The following is an 8,299-nucleotide window of genomic DNA, read 5'->3' as shown; positions in this document are numbered from 1 at the left end:
CACACACACACGCAGCGTGACGTGGCCCAGCAGGTGCTCTGTGCAGGGTCCACGGGTTCAGGCCACAGCGGCTTCATCCCCATTCACCTTCAGCCCCGTGCGCCTGCTTACCCACCTCCAGGTGTGGTCACGGCAGCGCACATGCACGTTCACACGCACGTTCACACGCACGTTCACACGCACGTTCACACGCACGTGCAGGTTCACACGCACATTCACACGCACGTTTACACGCACGTGCAGGTTCACACGCACATTCACATGCACGTTTACATGCACCATCACATGCACGTTCACATGCACGTTCACATGCACGTTTACATGCACCATCACATGCACGTTCACATGCACGTTTACACGCACGTTTACACGCACGTTTACACGCACGATCACACGCACGATCACACGCACGTTCACACGCACGTTCACACGCACGTGCAGGTTCACACGCACGTTCACATGCACGTTCACACGCAGGTTCACACGCACGTTCACACGCACGTTCACACGCACGTTCACACGCACGTTCACACGCACGTTCACACGCACGTTCACACGCATGTGCAGGTTCACACGCACGTTCACACGCACGTTTACATGCACCATCACATGCATGTTCACATGCACGTTCACATGCACGTTCACACGCACGATCACACGCACGATCACACGCACGATCACACGCACGATCACACGCACGTTCACACGCACGTTCACACGCACGTTCACACGCAGGTTCACACGCACGTTCACACGCAGGTTCACACGCACGATCACACCCACGATCACACCCACGATCACACCCACGATCACACGCACGATCACACCCAAGATCACACGCACGATCACACGCACGATCACACGCACGATCACACGCACGTTCACACGCACGTTCACACGCAGGTTCACACGCACGTTCACACGCACGTTCACACGCAGGTTCACACGCAGGTTCACACGCACGTTCACACGCAGGTTCACACGCACGATCACACCCACGATCACACCCACGATCACACCCACGATCACACTCACGATCACACCCAAGATCACACGCACGATCACACGCACGATCACACCCAAGATCACACGCACGATCACACGCACGATCACACGCACGATCACACGCACGTTCACACGCACGTTCACATGCATGTTCACATGCACATGATGACAGGTGCGTGCACTTGTCCTCAGGAACATACAAACATGTTCTCATTCCAAGCTTAATTTCTGTTCATATTCACACTCACACACGTTTATTTAAATATACAAAGACGACACAAACAGCTCAAGGCTCCAGAGGTGTAGCGGCCACATTGATTGTGATGTCACTGCGTGTGTTTTTGAATCGGAACCATTTTCAATTCCAAGCACTTTGCCACCTGCAACTTCCTATTAGCACAAACCCCGCCCACATCTCACCATATAAGGGCGTTTCCTTGTGCAGGCTCGTGCTGTAGGAGTGAACCACGGCCCCTTAAAGATGAAATGATATATTTTACCGAAAAAAAAGATTTTGTTATTGTCTATTGTTACTGTTTGAAGTGGAAGCCGGATGCATCCTTCCAGTACCGTCACATCTGAGGTGGGTGGTGCAGGTTTGCACTGCAGTGACGGAGGCAGTGGGTGCAATGTTACCTTGAGGTTAACACTTTGGCCAAAATAAATATTTTTTTATTTTGGCCAAAGTGTTGTTTGATATAAAAGTAGATGCTCATATTTATGAATCGCCCCATCAACATGGCTGTCTGGGGCGCATGTACTATATTCATCAGAATAAGAAGGGTGGAGCCAGGTGGAGCTGGGTGGTGGTGGGTGGTGGTGGTGGGTGAGAACAGCTGCCAGAATGCAAGAGAGCAACAGATGAGCAGCCACGAGGAGGAAGCAGTTAGGAAAATTAAATCATAACCATCATGGATAAGATGAACTGTCGGCTGAGAGCAGCCATGCCCTGACAGACAGACAGACAGACAGACAGACAGACAGACAGACAGACAGACAGACAGACAGACAGACAGACAGACAGACAGACAGACAGGCAGACAGACAGACAGGCCCCCTGGCTCCCTGCCCCTCAGCTGAATCTCTTCCAAACGGACTCTTGAGTGTCTTGTAATCTGACAAGCGTCTGTGGCAGCGAGGGGCCGTTTCAGTCCCAACACCAGACTGCACCCTCCTCCGCGTCTCCACCTCGAAAGGACGAGGGCCTCCGCTCCAGCCTCCTCCATCAGCGTCTTCACCTCGAAAGAACGAGGGCCTCCGCCCCATGACGTGGTGCTTGTAGACAGTGATGAACTAGAGGCAGATTCCACTGTTTTCACATTTCCTCCTTTCAAAGGAAACGCAGTCACTTCATTCATCGCCTCCAAAGACAAACTGTTCACAACATTACACGGGAAAAGATTTACGAGATATTGTCTATAAATATTAAAATGTGTCAGGGGATTCCTGAAATGGTAACTACACGACTGAGCCTCAATTATCCAAAAACAACGTGAATTCACATGAAAGCTGGTGCTAAATCTTTCCTGAAGGTTTTTTTCTTCCAAGTCTTACAGGGAACATGTTTTATGAATATCAGACATCAGTCACAGAACGATGGAACATCAAATCAAACATCATGGATGTATATTAACATGGATGTATATTAACATGAATGTACAGTATATTATCATGGATGTATATTAACATGGATGTATATTAACATGGATGTATATTAACATGAATGTACAGTATATTATCATGGATGTATATTAACATGGATGTATATTATCATGAATGTATATTATCATGGATGTATATTAACATGGATGTATATTATCATGGATGTATATTAACATGGATGTATATTATCATGGATGTATATTAACATGGATATATATTATCATGGATATATATTAACATGGATGTATATTTACATGGATGTATATCAGAATCAGAATCAGAATCAGAATCAGAATCAGAATCAGAAACATCTTTATTGCCAAGGAAGTTTAGACGAACAAGGAATTTGTCTTGGTGTTCGGTGCGTACATGAAACATAAATGTAAAACAATAAGTGAAATATTAGTGAGATACAGTATATAAGCATATGTAAAATATGTTTTTTTTTATGAAGCTGTATAGTTGTGCCGGACTGTGCAAATGTTCAGTGTATATGTACATAGATGTATATGGACATGGATGTATATGTACAGTACATGGATGTATATGTACAGGGATGTATATGTACATGGATGTATATCTACAATAGTTACTCAATTTGAGTCTCAATTTGAAAACATATCCAATATAAACTGAAATGTTTGGATCAACAGATCATGAAGATGGGGAGGTGGAGGTGCAGGTGGAGAAGGTGGAGAAGGTGGAGTGCGGCGTCGAGTGTCTCAGTTGTCGTCTCTCACCTCTCTCGCTTTGGTCCTCTTTGCGTTTTTTGTTCGGACATTACCGTGCACAGAAGCCACAAGACGCTCGCTGTGCCGGCTGCTCTCCACCCAGAGGCGCGGCGGCTAAATATAGAGCAACCAACACGTTTCATCACACACACACACACACACACACACACACACACACACACACACACACACACACACACACACACACACACACACACACACACACACACACACACACACACACACACACATCCATGGACAGTGGCTTGTGGCACGCTCTGCACACACACATACATGTGCTGTACTGTATACACTGAGAGTGTTTGTGCTCTGTATTATAGCTCCAGACACACATACACACACACACACACACACACACACACACACACACACACACACACACACACACACACACACACACACACACAGACACACACACACACGCACACAACACACACACTCAAACAAACAAATTAAGCTTGTAGGAGAAGTCCTATTAGATAACACTGACACTCGGATTTACTGGAGGTTGTTCTCTTGTCAGAACCGCTGTTGGAATGTACAAATGGTTACGCCTACACCGCCACGAGCATCTGGAGGAGAGCACGTACACACACACACACACACACACACACACACAAGAGCTCAACACACTTACAGGCACACAAAACGCACACACCCACCCACTCACACACAAAACAAATTTACTTCCCAAGGTGTGTGTGTCTGTGTGTGCGTGTGCGTGTGCGTGCGTGTGTGTGTGATTAGGTTGCACACACACTAGTAATCTACGTTCATCTGTTATCTTTGACCTCTCTCTCCGTCTCGCTGATAACTGTGTTTTAAGCCTCAAACGTTGGCCTCGCTGGACTGAGCGCGGGAGCTTTCTGTCGACCTCCGTCGTCTGCAGCTTTCACAGAAATCAGCAGAGACGGCAACGCTGTCGGGTCTGGAGCAGAGCAGGGGATCACGCACGGGTTCATACTGAGGGTGGAGCTGCTAAAGCACGCACGCACACACACACACACACACACACACACACACACACACACACACACACACACACACACACACACTCTCTACCTTCCCACCTGTGTGTGAACAAGCGTTCTTCTGTTTTGTGTCTGCTTTGTTAATGTCACGTCCCCGGCCGTGCCTCCAGGTGGTTTTTTTCCCCATGTGTTGTCTCCATGTCTCCGTGTGTGTGTGTGTGTGTGTGTGTGTGTGTGTGTGTGTGTGTGTGTGTGTGTGTGTGTGTGGCGTGGCTTCCCGTCCCCACATCCCTGCTCCGCTGGCACACCTGCAGGCAATCAGCGCCTCATCCCCTCTACGGCATTTCAACACCGGCTCTTCACCCACTCATTTTCGCTAGATTGTTGCCTCACCTCTGTGTTACGACACGTTTTGGGCAACCTGAACCAAAATCCTCGTGTCGTTCTTTGAGCGTACGCATATCCTGTCTCTTTGTGTCCCGGGATCTTTCCCCCTGCGGCACCTGCCATGTCCAGGGATATTTATCTCATGTCCGGAGCAATATGCTGGAGAATTGGGCACCAGTAAGGATTTCCTCATGCAGTGCGGTGTGGCTTTTGAACGGCAGCCCCTCAACTACACCACAGATAAGTCGAAAGTAGTCTATGTTATCGGGTTACTTAAAGGTTGTGCTTTCGATTGGGCATCAGCAGCGAGAGAGAGTCGGTCCAGCCTTAACTCTTCTTTTGATGATTTAGTATTAGAAATGAGAATGAATGTTTTTGACCATCCTATCTGGGGAAAATACGTTGCTAAACGCCTCCCCTCACTCCGTCAGAGTTCACGCAGTGTAGCAGAATTCTCAGAAGAATTTAGAACTCTAGTACAACTCTAGAACAATGAGACTCTTCAGTGGATATTTTTGAAGGGGCTTAGTGAATTAGTCAAGGATGAGTTAGTGGCCCGGGATGAATCTGCTAATTTTGATTCTTTAATTTCCCTCGCTGCCAGACTAGATACCCGCCTCGGTCGGCGTCGTAGGGAAAGAGCTAGGGTGGGCCGACCAGTAACAGTGGGGTTTTTCTTGAGCCCAACTACCTCTTCTCAATGCCCCCCGACCCTGGTACCAAGAGTCCCCGCCACTGACCGGCTTAGTGGACTCCGGAGCTGAGCACAACTTCCTGGACATTAATCTTGCCGCCCAAGCTGCCATCACCAGTGAACCTCTAACGGTTCCCCTGAAAGCTCCGGCTCTCAAATGAAAGCTCCTTGCTCAACGCACCGAAACCTCCGCCTCTCATCTGCTCCGGCAACCACCGTGAGCACATCCAGTTCCGCCTCATCTCGTCCCCCCCAAGACCCAGCGAACCTGGGTTACCCTTGGCTAGACACACCCACACATAGACTGGCCCGCCGTCTAAACTGCCAGTTGGAGCTCCTCTTGTTACTCTTCGCGCCTGCAGTCTGCCCTCGCCCCTACAGAGGCCGCTGTTCCCCCACTTACCTCGGAGCCCCCTGACCTTTCAGCCATCCCCGCTGCTTATCATGACTTGTCTGCAGTTTTCAGTAAACAGTGTGCTCCCTCTCTTCCTCCTCATCACCCCTGCGACTGCGCCATTGATCTCCTCCCAAGCGCTCCCCTGCCCTCCAGCCGTCTGCTTAGCCTGTCTGGTCCGGAGAGAGAGGCCATGGAGAAATACATCCACACCTTGGCCGCTGGAATCATCCTGCCGTCTTCATCCTGCCGTCTTCATCCTGCCGTCTTCATCCTACCGTCTTCACCCCCAGTCGGTGTAGCGTTATTTTTCGTCGCCAAAAAAGACCGCTCTCTTTGCCCCTGTATCGATTGTCGAGGTCTAAATGCCATCACTGTGAAAAATAAGTACCCCTTGTCAACTCGGCCTTTCAACCCATCCAGGAAGCCATCGTCTTCTCCAAACTGGATCTCAGGAATGCCTACCATTTCATCTGAATCTTGGAGGGGGATGAGCGGAAAACAGTTTCCAATACGCCTCCGCCGGCAGTACGCCTCACGAGTATTTGGTCATGCCGTTCGGCCGAACCAACGCCCTGGCCGTCTTCCAGGCCCTGGTTAATGATGAGCTACGAGACCTCCTCGGCTGATCTGTCTTTGTCTTTCTGGATGACACCCTGGTGTTCTCCCTGCAACCCTACAAGATGCATGCCGTTCACGCCGGACAGGTGCTTCAGAGGCTCCTGGAAAAAAAACCTCTTCGTTAAAGTACAAGTTTCACATCAGATCATTCTCTTTCCTGGTGGCACATCATTGATAGTGGGAAGGTGAGGACTGACCCTGAAAAGATCCGCATGGTGGCAGAATGGTCCAAGCCCACATTGCTGAAGCGGCTCCAGGAGTTCCTCGGCTTCGCCAACTTCTACCGCCGGTTCATCAGGGACTACGGCCGAGTGGCCGCACCCCTCACCCAACTCACATCTCCTGCTGTCACCTTTTTCGTGGATCCCCGAGGCTGGTGCGGCTTTCTCTGAGCTAAAGAGACAGTTCACATCTGCACCAGTCCTAACAATTCATTGCGGAGGTCGATGCCTCCAACTCCAGGGTAAGGGCTATTCTCTCCACCCACAGTGTCACCCACAGACTAAGACGGAGCGAGCCAACCAGGACCTGGGAGCGGCGCTCCCGGCAGGCAGTCATCTGTTGTGGATTGAGTACGCCCACGACTCACTGCCTAATGCAGCCACAGGTATGTCACCCTTCAAGTGTGCCATGGGTTTCCAGCCACCTCTGTTCCCAGCTCATGAGGAGGAATTCTCCGTTCCCTCGGTCCAGGCACACCTTCGCCATCACCAGAGGAGCGTAGTTGGGTGTCCCGCCAGCTCATCCTGGACCCGTCCTGCATCCGAGACCTTCCATAAGGACCACCCGGACAAACCGGGGGGTTCGCCTTGAGGCTGTCATTGAGGGGGGGGTACTGTCACGTCCCCGGCCGTGCCTCCAGTTGTTTGTTTCCCATGTGTTTCTATGTGTTTCCCTCGTCCCTTGTGTCTCCTGTCTTCCCCTGTTTGTCTCTGTGTGGGTGTATGTGGGCGTGGCTTCCCGTCCCCACTTTCCCGCATCTCAGCTCCGCTGACACACCTGCAGGCAATCGTCGCCTCATCCCCTCTACGGCATTTAGGCCCCGGCTCTTCAACCCCTATTCGCCAGATTGTTGTTCCACCTCCGTGCTACGACATGTTTAGGCAACCTGAATCTAAGTTTAAAATCTTGTGTCGTTCTTTTAGCATACGCTAACCTGTCTCTCCGTGTCCCAGGATCTTTCCTTCTGCTGGCCTGCCTGCCTGTCTACCTGCCGGCCTGCCTGCCTTCCACCCTACCCGCCAGCTACGCTCCTCCATTCCCTGTCTCCCCTCCGGCTGCAACCGGATCCCCTTCCCCTCCTCCCCCTCCAGCAGGACCCTCGTCCACATATAAACGTCCTCATTTTTCCTACCTCTCTGAGTCCATTTCCTGCATTTGGGTGCCACCCGCATTTGTAACAGTTAAGGTGTTTCTAAATGTAGTGGTGTGCCCTTGTGCTTCTATGTGATCTGTAATTGTGTGCGTGTGTGTGGGACACAACCATTGAATGTGTGTGTGTCTGTGTGTGTGTGTGTGTGTATGTGACTCTGCGTGTGTGTTTTTGCATATGCATGTGTGCACCTATCTACTGTATGTGTGTGTGTGTGCAGGTGTTTGTGTGTATGTAAAATATTGTCTTCATGCGTGTGTGCATGTTTGAATGGCTCTGTGTGTGTCTCTATCTATGCTGTTTGCGTGTATGTGGGTGTGTGTGTGTGTGTGTGTGTGTGTGTGTGTGTGTGTGTGTGTGTGTGTGTGTGTGTGTGTGTGTGTGTGTGTGTGTGTGTGTGTGTGTGTGTGTGTGTGTGTGTGTGTGTGTGTGTCACTGCAT

This window comes from Zeus faber (assembly GCF_960531495.2).
Source record: "Zeus faber genome assembly, chromosome: 18".
Classification (NCBI taxonomy): domain Eukaryota; kingdom Metazoa; phylum Chordata; class Actinopteri; order Zeiformes; family Zeidae; genus Zeus; species Zeus faber.
The sequence above is the reverse complement of the archived record's forward strand: the minus strand, read 5'-3'. Positions refer to the sequence as shown.